Source organism: Pinus tabuliformis, chromosome 1_1, assembly GCF_031772625.1.
Source record: "Pinus tabuliformis cultivar Carrire ecotype Pingquan chromosome 1_1, CPIR1, whole genome shotgun sequence".
In the NCBI taxonomy this organism is placed as follows: Eukaryota; Viridiplantae; Streptophyta; class Pinopsida; order Pinales; family Pinaceae; genus Pinus; species Pinus tabuliformis.
In genome coordinates this window covers 876,431,054-876,441,499 of record NC_142297.1, presented here as the reverse complement: position 1 = coordinate 876,441,499, position 10,446 = coordinate 876,431,054, and the positions used below count along the sequence as shown (strand labels likewise).

Sequence of the window (10,446 nt, the reverse complement as noted above, 5' to 3'; positions counted from 1 at the left end):
CGTCACTGATGGAAGGCTTCATGAATATGAGCCTTCTAGCCTTCAATGTCATCGACCCTCACCTAAAGCCTCCTCTAACCCTGCTAGAGAGAAACCCTTTAGTCTATGATGTTCCATTGGTTATGCTAGAGATCATTCACGAAATAAATGATTTGGTTATGATCTTCATGACAGTCGCAGACCAGTTGCTCCATCATGGATGTCATCTGATGAATTTGAACTTCAAGGACATCAAATGGTGGTCGCAGGCCAATCCCTCCTCGTGAGTTACTTAATTGTTGTGGAAGTTCCTCCCCGTCATCGATATTCCCACCACGATGACCCTCCTCTCAGCCCCTCTAACCACCACCACGATGGACTCGCCCACACTATCGAATCATTCCAGCCTCGTTATCCACCCAATAGTGTCGTCTTCCCTCCAAACTAGAGACCTTACTCTCACTCTAAGTCCACCTAAGCAGGTCTCTGTCCTTCACTCCCTGTCCAGTTGGGCACTTAAAACCCCACATCATCTGCCAATTGTGTCCTCTACAGCGTGGCTCATGCCACTTCTTGAAAGACTACCAGAAACACCTAACCCACAACGTTTCTTTTATGGCCACCTCTAAGCACACACTCCACCCCACCTCACTACTACAAGCTTGATTGCACATGAAAATCCCACTTACCACTTCTAAAGAGGAAATTCCCCAAGCCTCTAGAACCACACCAAGAAAGACTCAGAGGACTATAATGTGAATGGGAACAACAAGTGTTTCAAGGCCCGCTTGGCCTCCTATAATTCATCCAGACAAAATTCTAGCAAACAAAATTAACAACCCACAATTAAATACTTGCAATTACAAACTCGTTGTTTGGAGGCGCCCTTCGAGCTCTCTGATAATATGTCCCCCGAACGCCCTTCTCCTCACCAATTCCATGCCAACCCTCAATCCAAGATCCACTAAGAACTGCCACCAAGGTGTCAAAACCAGGATCTAGATAATTCGGTATGTCTTCAATCCCTGAATCTTGTAGGCTCCACAAGTCTCTCCCACAACGCCATCCAACACAAATACACAAATTCTTTGTTCGACTTTCATTTCGCTCCATGCACTTTACCCAAATTCCAACCCCCTTCGCACGCTTAAGGAGTTAAGTCGTTTGGGTTCCTCTACAAGTTCCATTGTCTGAGCACCAAGTGAAGCCATCTCTAGTTTTTCAACTTGCATTAGTTCTGCGTGGGAAGGGAGGTGCCAACCAACTCCGTTGCCACTAATCCTATTTTGTCACGCCGTCGAGGATATATAGAAGAATTTTAATAAATAAGATCAATTTTTAAATAAATTTAAAATTCCATTCTAAAATATAAAAGACATTCATATCATATATGTAACATTGATTATGCATTACATCATATCAGTCTTTTTTTTTTGTAGATAAGAAAACACATTCTATTGTATTAAGTAAACCAAAAATACATGGAGAACATCAAAAAAGACTATAAAAGCTAAAACACATGACCACCCTATAAAAGGTCACTCCTGGAATATATAGATCACAAAATCAACAACTACCATAAACAACACTATCTAAACCATAACAACGCTAAACACAACAACATTACAACCACCTCCAATAACTTAAACACAAAAAGAACACATTACACTATATAACAACGCTGAACACAACAACATTACAACCACCTCCAATAACTTAAACACAAAAAAAACACATTACACTATATAAATTATATTATAATTTTCTCTATATATTTTTCAATTATCTTTTCAATGAGCTCATCCATATTTTATTTCTTTTCATTCTTCATTTTTATGTTAATCACACAATACACTATATAAGTGAAAAAATATTAACTTGTGCATTATATTATAATTTTTTAATATATTTTTCAATTTTCTTATCCATAATTGTTTTTATATATTTTTCAATTATCTTTTTAATTTTCTTATCCATCTGGTATTACTTTCCATTGTTCACTTTTATGCTCAATAACCTTAATTGTTAATTTATTACCTTGTATTTATTTTCATTCTTCATTATGTTGTGTAATTATAATTTTTAATTATATTATTTTATTTTATTGAAAACATATATTGAATTGTTTTTCTTTTCCTTCTTCATTATGTTGTATAATTATAATTTTTTATTTTATTGTTTTATTTTGTTGAAAACATATATTGAATGGATATGACCGATATTGAATGAAATTGACCTTTAAGGTATTATATTGCTCAAATATTTTATTTTATTGTATAAGCTTTTTGTTATTATGATCATTCTCTTCTTTGATATTATATATTTATTTTGTTTTAAATCAAAATCATCATGATTAATGAATTTGTTTTTTTAATATTTTGTTATAGTATTTAAATATTTTATAATTTTATAAGAATTAATGGCTTAAGTTTTGTTGCCATTGATCAAATCTTTTGTATTGGAAAATCATTATTAATTAGGATTATTAGAATGAATGAATTTGTTATTTTTTATTATTAAATCAAATATGTTATTTATATATAATGTTATTGAAATATGTTATTTATATATAATGTTATTGATATTTGTATGTTTAAGAGTTCATTATTTATAATATAGAGAATAAATTTATATATATGGATATCATTAATTAATTGTACATTAATTTAGGGACAAAAAAATATACAATAATAATTATGGTTTAAGGGTTCACAATTTTTTACGTAAATTTAATGAGAAAAATTATCATTATCATTTACTAATTAAATAACAATAAATCCTCATTTCTTCATGTTTTGAGGCAGGGGTCTTTATCTTTACATTTGGGTACATGTGAATGAGATGTAATTGGCAAAAATAAATTTTGATTATGAAAATATTTGGATAAATATTAATAATGCCTTTTTGAATTTAAGTATATTTTCGCAGTGCATTATATTAGATATCATTTTTGGGATTTTCGCAGTGCATTATATTAGATATCATTTTTGGGATTTTCGCAGTGCATTATATTAGATATCAGTTGAATCCCAAAAATGATATCTAATTAATAATGCCTTTAGTATTTAACATTAAAATCAATAAAAAAAAACCCTTAAACCTTATTTAGCATATAGGTCCTTATATAGAAAGTAGAAATTAGATTGGTTAGTAACTTTTAATGGACTTAGCACTTTCTCAATATATTATCATTATGTTAAACATAATATTGCAAATCATTCTGCCCAAAACTCCTAAGTAGCTAATAGTAGAAATTTGAATTCAAAGTATAGACGATAAAATATTATAAAAATAAATAAAAATACAAAATACAAAATAAATATGGATTGGTAATGATAATATCCATATTTTTTATATAGATTTAAACTTAACAAATATATATTGAATGATTAATTTGAAAAAATAAAAACTTATCTTAAAAATAAACAAATAAGTAAATTTATTTTTATAAATAATTAACGGATTTAAATATATATTTTTTGTAATTTTGGTAAGACTACATCTTCATCTAATATATCACTTAGAGAGTAAGGAATTGTAGTGATTTCACATCAAAGAGTATTTTAACAAAGAACCTTCGTCTATCCAAAATCCTTAAACAACATATTTAAATATTAATTTATCTTTTTTAAATAATAAAAAAAACACAAAAACATAATATTGAAAAAAGAATACATATAAAAATAATAACTATTATATATCTTCAACTATCTATATATTTTCTTTAATTTCCAATAATATATTCAATATCTATATATTTTCTTTAATTTAATAATTTATTTAATAAAAAATTATTATATTATTTATAATTTATTTAATTTAAAAAAAATATTAAATATTAAATTGTCGATTTCAAAACCATAAAAGCTAGTAAAACTACAACTTGATAAAAATAAATTTAATATAAAGATATAAGAAATAATAATAATAACTCAGTTAATAAAACTCTTGGATTATATTAATACCATATATTGCATAAGCATTATGGGAAAATATATGAAAAAAAAAAATCAATTACAATCTTAGGAGTTTTAATTTTGCTCTAAAATTACATTTAATTTAACGTAATAACTAAAAAAGTCTTATAACAATCTATACCAAACATGGCTTAGGTAATATTTCATTAAACCCTTGCTTAAGTGATAAACTATTTCCTTCAAGTGAAGATAGGTTTAAAAACTGAGATTTTGTTGAGGGAAGTGTTAATCTAAATGCTAATGTCGATTCAGGATTGCAAATAGCCGAGTGTTAAATAATGGGTGGTAGAGAAAACATTATAATGTTGATTCAGGAATGCAAATGACCGAGTGTTAAATGATGGGTGGAAGAGAAAATATTACAATGTTCAAATCATGTAAGTAATTTATAAGGAATTTTTTTGGCATTATTGATACAATCACGTGCGTTGGTTTTAGTTTTTAGAAAAGAAAATTATAATATTTTGATGAATCCCTTTGATCTTCTGCACTTGGATTTTGGATTATTTAAGAGAAAAAAAATAATTTACAATGAGTTTTCACAGTGCATAAAGTATTTATGCAATACAACTTTTATAGTTGGAGTTTTAGGTGGGAACATTGTTTTATTGGAAGTAGGTTTGGCCATAAGTAAATATCATTTTAATTTTCATTTGTAAAAAAATACATAATTTTTTTTTTTAAATTATATTTTTTTTATTATAAAAAATTTAATAAAATTGATAAAGGAAAAAAACTCAAAAGAAAAACATTTCACATATTTCCAATTCCAATTACAGTAGGGACCAAATTAAAAATAAAAGCACTAAACTATTCAGTAAAGACCAAACTAAAAATAAAAGCACTAAGCTATTAGAGGGTTAGATGATTGGTATAATATGTCAGAAATATATATTATTTGTTTTACTATTTAGGTGTCAAAATTATTTATTTATAGTATTTTGTTTTTGTATTTTCACTATTTAATATGTATGTAACTTGTTTGTATTTACAAAATGTATGCAAGTAAAATCACTAATCTTAAATCACTTTATGTTGGAATTTATTCAACAAATTTAGAAATTTTATATCATAGTAGATGTATTTGGTCTAGAATTATGGTCAATTTAGCGGGACAATCTAGTCATAATTGTTTAAAGGCATAACAAGGGAAAAATAAGTTGCAAAAAAATTGAAAAGTAAACAAGTTGACAAATTAGGTCACATTTGCAATTTGTGGATGATAACACAAAAAACAATGAATAATGATAAATGATGATTTACAATAAAATATAAAAAATAAACATATAAAAATGTCCTAATAATAAATAATATTTTGGACAAATTATATATAATAGATTGTAAAACCAAAACACTATTTGTATTTCAAAAATTTTAATTCTTTCAAACACATGGTAAATGATAAATTTATATTATTTTTTAATAATATTATTTCTATAAATTCCAATTTTTTTATATAATTTTTTTTAATTATATATATTTCAAATACTAAAATTATACATATCAATAAATAAATATATTTCAAATACTAAAATTATACATATCAATAAATAAATATATATGAGAGAGAAAATATCCAACCAGTTATAAAAAGTAAGGAAAGGGGGATAAGTTGGGTGTTGTGAATGGTGTTTTACAAAATGAAAATGCTTTAAGACCTTTTCCTTACAAGAAGAGTATTTTATAATACAAAGAGTTAAGTAAGATATTTTCATGTTAATATTAATTTTAAAATAAATTTATTTATCACTAATGTTGATCATATCCTATTTTAAAAGTTTATATTGATGATGATGATTAATGTCCACTGAGACCAAAATTTGGTCTATCAAATTTAATTTTGGACAAACTTTTAAAAAAAAATTATGTTCACCTTTGATTACTTTATTGTAATATTAATAAAAATAAATATATTTTTAATTTAAAAAATTAAAATATATATTTATAATTTAAAAAAAAAGTATTAGTAATCCAGGGATACGACAATTGGAATCTTATTAATATAAATATAAAATTAGTGCGAAGTCATAATCAAATTTAATATTACTACTTTGATAATTTCTATAAAATAAATCATATTCCCAGTAATCGTTCTATCGAGATATCAAGCACATGTAGATCTAATAATTGTTGGGATATTTAAAAAGGGAGTAGTCTTTAACGCGACTTTTTGAAAGCCTTTCTGGCGATTTTTTCCGGTGAAAATCAGGCAGTAATTTATTGGAATCCAAGTTTGATAGCTAATTTCTGCACAATGAAACCGTCCCAGGGGTTTTTCAGGGTGCTGAATCCGAATATGCAGTTAAAAAACCATTTTAACTGCAACAAATCATGATTTCATGTCAATTTCTTCCGCCAGATTCCGTCACCAGAATCTCAAAAAGTCGCATTATAGACAACTCCTTTAAAAAGTAGAACAAGACACTGGAGACAGTTTAAAAATATCAATTTAGTTGTCTTTTCTGGAAACAGAGAAGCACACCGACGGATAAAATATTATGGAGATATCGGTTTGCACTGAAAGAATAGATCTGGACCATGAGGACACGAAACTTTGGATTGAAGGAACGGCACAGCCGATGCTCACCATTCCATTCACAAACGAATAAAACGTGATCTAATTAATACCTAAAAGCTCTAACCAGGTTTATACATCTGCAGGCAAGGCGTCGAATTTAAATTATAATTCAGTTCTGGCCTAAATAACTCGTAGCTGACCTGGTTCTCTGCGCTAGCTTACTCATTCTATGTATTAGCTAGAAATTCTCTGGCTTTTTGCATCAGCGATCGTCTCGGATAAGAAAAATGAAAATGGAGATTATCTTCCTCCTGCAGCTGCTGTCGTTATCGTATTGGGCATTCGCGGATGCAGAATGTCCGATGAACCTACAGTATGTCCGTAATTTGCCGTGGGACAAGTCTTCCTGTGAATCACCTATCAGTGGCGGGAATCATAGCCCATGCTGCCACATATTGCTTAGCTTGTTTGGGGTCGGATTAGCTCAGTACTTGAGGGACGCATCCGTTTTTGGGCTTCCCACAAATGCATCTGCCGTCGCCTGTCTCAAACTATTTCAGCAGCAGCTGGACTCTCTGGGTATGTTGCCAGACTTGGTGACGATCTGTTTGGAGAATGGTGTGTCTGGGTTTGTATCGAGCCCTCTTCTCTGCGCGGGCATACAAACCAAGCAGGACTGGATTAGCAAAGTGGGGATTAGTAACCTGGACTCGGCTTGCAAAGGCGACCTCTCAGATCTGGCCGCCTGTCAGGCATGCAAAGATAATGGAGACCTCGTTCAAATGAATCTGGTCGACATGTACAAAAATTTGACTAGTTGGGCAAACATCAAGAAATGTTATAATTTCATGCTTCTGTATGCCGCCGGAGTGGTTAATGAATTTGGGCCCAAGAACCCAAATACCGCTCAGTGTATCCTACGCCTGCCCTTCGTCCAAACCGCGTCACAGGGCCGAGTTGTAACCTACGGTTTCCTAGGCGCCGTTGTACTCCTCGTGATCTGCGTTATCGGGCTTCTCTACTGTTTGTGGGTGAGAAGGAAGAATCGTAAGGCTGCGCAGAGGGGATCCCTGCGGCTGCGGAATGAAAAGCTTCTGACATCCGCCGTTAAACGCAACAGCGGGGTGGTCTGGTTTGGCATTGAGGAGATCAAGGTCGCCACCGATAATTTCAGTGACGTAAATCAAATCGGCCAAGGGAGCTTCGGTACCGTGTACAAGGGAACGCTTGATGACGGTCGGCGGATCGCGGTGAAGAGAATCAGAAACTGCACTCCGGAACGGGATTCCGAATTCCTGAACGAGGTGGAGATCATCAACAACATCAGGCACAGGAATCTGGTCGCTTTGAGAGGCTGCTGCATAGCCAGCGACGAAAGGGAAGGGCACCAGCGGTTTCTGATATACGATTACATGCCCAATGGGAATCTGGATGAGCATCTCTTTGGAGAAAAGTCCATGACCCAACCTTTGATGTGGCCGCAGCGCAGGAACATCGTCATGGAGATTGCCAAGGGACTTGCGTATCTCCACGACGAAATCGAGCCGGCGATTTATCACAGAGGCATCAAAGCCACTAACATTCTGTTAGATGACGATATGAATGCCCGTGTGGCTGATTTTGGTTTGGCGAGGATCATGACTAAAGAAGGAGGAGAGTCCCAGATAAGGGGAGCAGGTACGCCCGGCTACTTGGCCCCCGAATGCGCTCTTTATGGTCAACTTACAGACAAGAGCGATGTTTATAGTTTTGGAATTCTGCTGTTGGAGATCATGAGCGGAAGAAAGGCTCGGGACAACTCTGCAGAGTCGGCGTCCCATTATCTCATCACGGATTGGGCATGGGCGAAGGTGAAAGAAGGACGGACCTGTGAAATAATAGACGAGAGAATCAGGCAGAGCGGGGTGGAGGCGGTAATGGAAAGATTTGTTTTGGTGGGTATTCTTTGAGCCCACGTTATAGTTGCGTTCAGACCTGGAATGGTGGAGGCAGTGAAGATGTTGGAGGGAGAAGCGGAGGTCCCTGAAATTGCCGACAGACCTTTGCCACTGATGCACCATGGAATATCTATCCTTGCAGCCGAATAAAGCGATTCCTTTGTGATTTGTAAATTAAATGCACTAGAGTATATTTGTGTTTTCGACTGTGTTTTTAATATGCTGTATATGAAAAGAATTCAGCGGCGCCGAGGTCGACGAATTCATAAAAGTAGGTCGACCCTGTGATGTAACATGATTTAACATAAATGTGTAATTTTATTTTGTTTAATTTTATCGTGGGGTTGAAACATGTTCATTTTTAAATACAAAATAAAATATTTTCGAGCCAGTAATATTAATTATAATAAAAATATAAAAATGAATATATTGTGTAGGTTTGGTTACTTGTTTTTAAAAATAAAAATAAAAAATAAAATATTTTTGAGAAGTAAAAAAAATTTAGATTATTTATAAATTAGTTTAATACTAACTAATATCAATATATATTTAAGATATATTAACAACAACAACAAAAAATCATTTTAATGTAGGTATGTAATGTTAAGCTCCATTAATTTTTATCAATTGCTGCCTATAATTATGGAAGTAAACTGCAGTCTTTCTTTCTGCAGTAATTTCCTTAAATTAAGGAAATCAACTGCAGTTAATTAATTTTCTTGTTGGGAGCTTCTGAAGTGGTCCATTACTCCATCTGGAGTTCTCTACCTTGATCTGTGGAACACCTGACACATTGTTGGGAGCTTCTGAAGTGGTCCATTACTCCATCTAGAGTTCTCTACCTTGATCTGTGGAACATCTGACACATAGCCATCAGAAGCTTGATGGAAGCTTGGCTATATATTTATCTGTTTGGTCCCCAAGCTAGCATCTCAATCCCTTCAGTTTTACACTATCAAGTGAGAGAGCAGAGCTTGGAAGTGCCTTCAGATTTTTTGCTTGCGTGAAGATTGTGTTATTATATTTTTAGCACTGCCACTACAGCAGTCTTGGATGGTTGATTACTTTCTCAGATCTAAGGAGTAAGCCTGGTTTTTGTTGTTGGTCTGCGTTTGAACAGAACAGAATCACCAATCGACATTCAAAATTTTTCCGTATTGCTTTGTTTTATTTTCTCGGAATGTTTATTGCAAAGTTTTCAATCAGCAATCGGTTTCTTTAAGTAGCTACAGCGTCTCTGAATCTACTCCAACAATCTTCTGTTAAATCTAAATTCCTTGCCATAAGCAAGCATTCCAGGGTCTTATTGTCGCATGCGTTGTTTGGTAGGCTACGTGTTTTTTAAAAGAAGAAGCTGAACAACTAAATCCCTCTCGCTGAAGATAGAGCAGTGTTAGTTGTTCACACTTGTCTCAACACAGTTTTTCTCGGGCAGATTGGCAGTAAGGGTGCTGCTATAAAGCTATAGTCATACATTCAAAGAAGGAGTGATTCACTGTCTCTCGAGTGATATTACTGTTTTTGGAAAACTTCATTTGTTTTCACTTGTCAGCAAGCACCAATGGCTGGAGGTAAGTATATTTTCTTGGGCATTAAGTTTTAATTCCACATTATAGAATCGTTGTTTAAGCTTTCATTTGGTATCAGAGCTTTAATTTATCTCTGCCTTGGTGTGTTCTGCTTACCAAATTATGTTGTTATGATAACCGAAATTATAGTCCATGCTCAGAAATCGAAGACATCTTAGAATTGTTGGAATTTTTCCGAGATGTTTTTTAATATTATGGTTAGTTACAGTGTAGCCCTCTACAATGAGTTTGGGGATAAATTAGTGCATATTTTAATTCTCGCCTTGGTTTTCTTGGTCTCCATGAAGTTTCTGTGGACTAAGAACAATATGTTTCCCCAAAATATCAACTATTTTAATTATATGGTTTTCATTAAAAAGGAATATAAGGTCTATTTATTTTAGAGAGGAATTCTTGCCGTCATTTGGAGTAATACTGATATTTATCACAGTTTTTCCTCATATAGT

At 32.5% G+C, this 10,446-nt stretch overlaps 1 pseudogene; it reads left to right on the top strand.

Moving 5' to 3' along the window:
* Positions 1–6,767: 6,767 nt before the first annotated feature.
* Positions 6,768–8,423, top strand: LOC149217118 (putative receptor-like protein kinase At1g11050 pseudogene; annotated as a pseudogene).
* Positions 8,424–10,446: the final 2,023 nt, after the last annotated feature.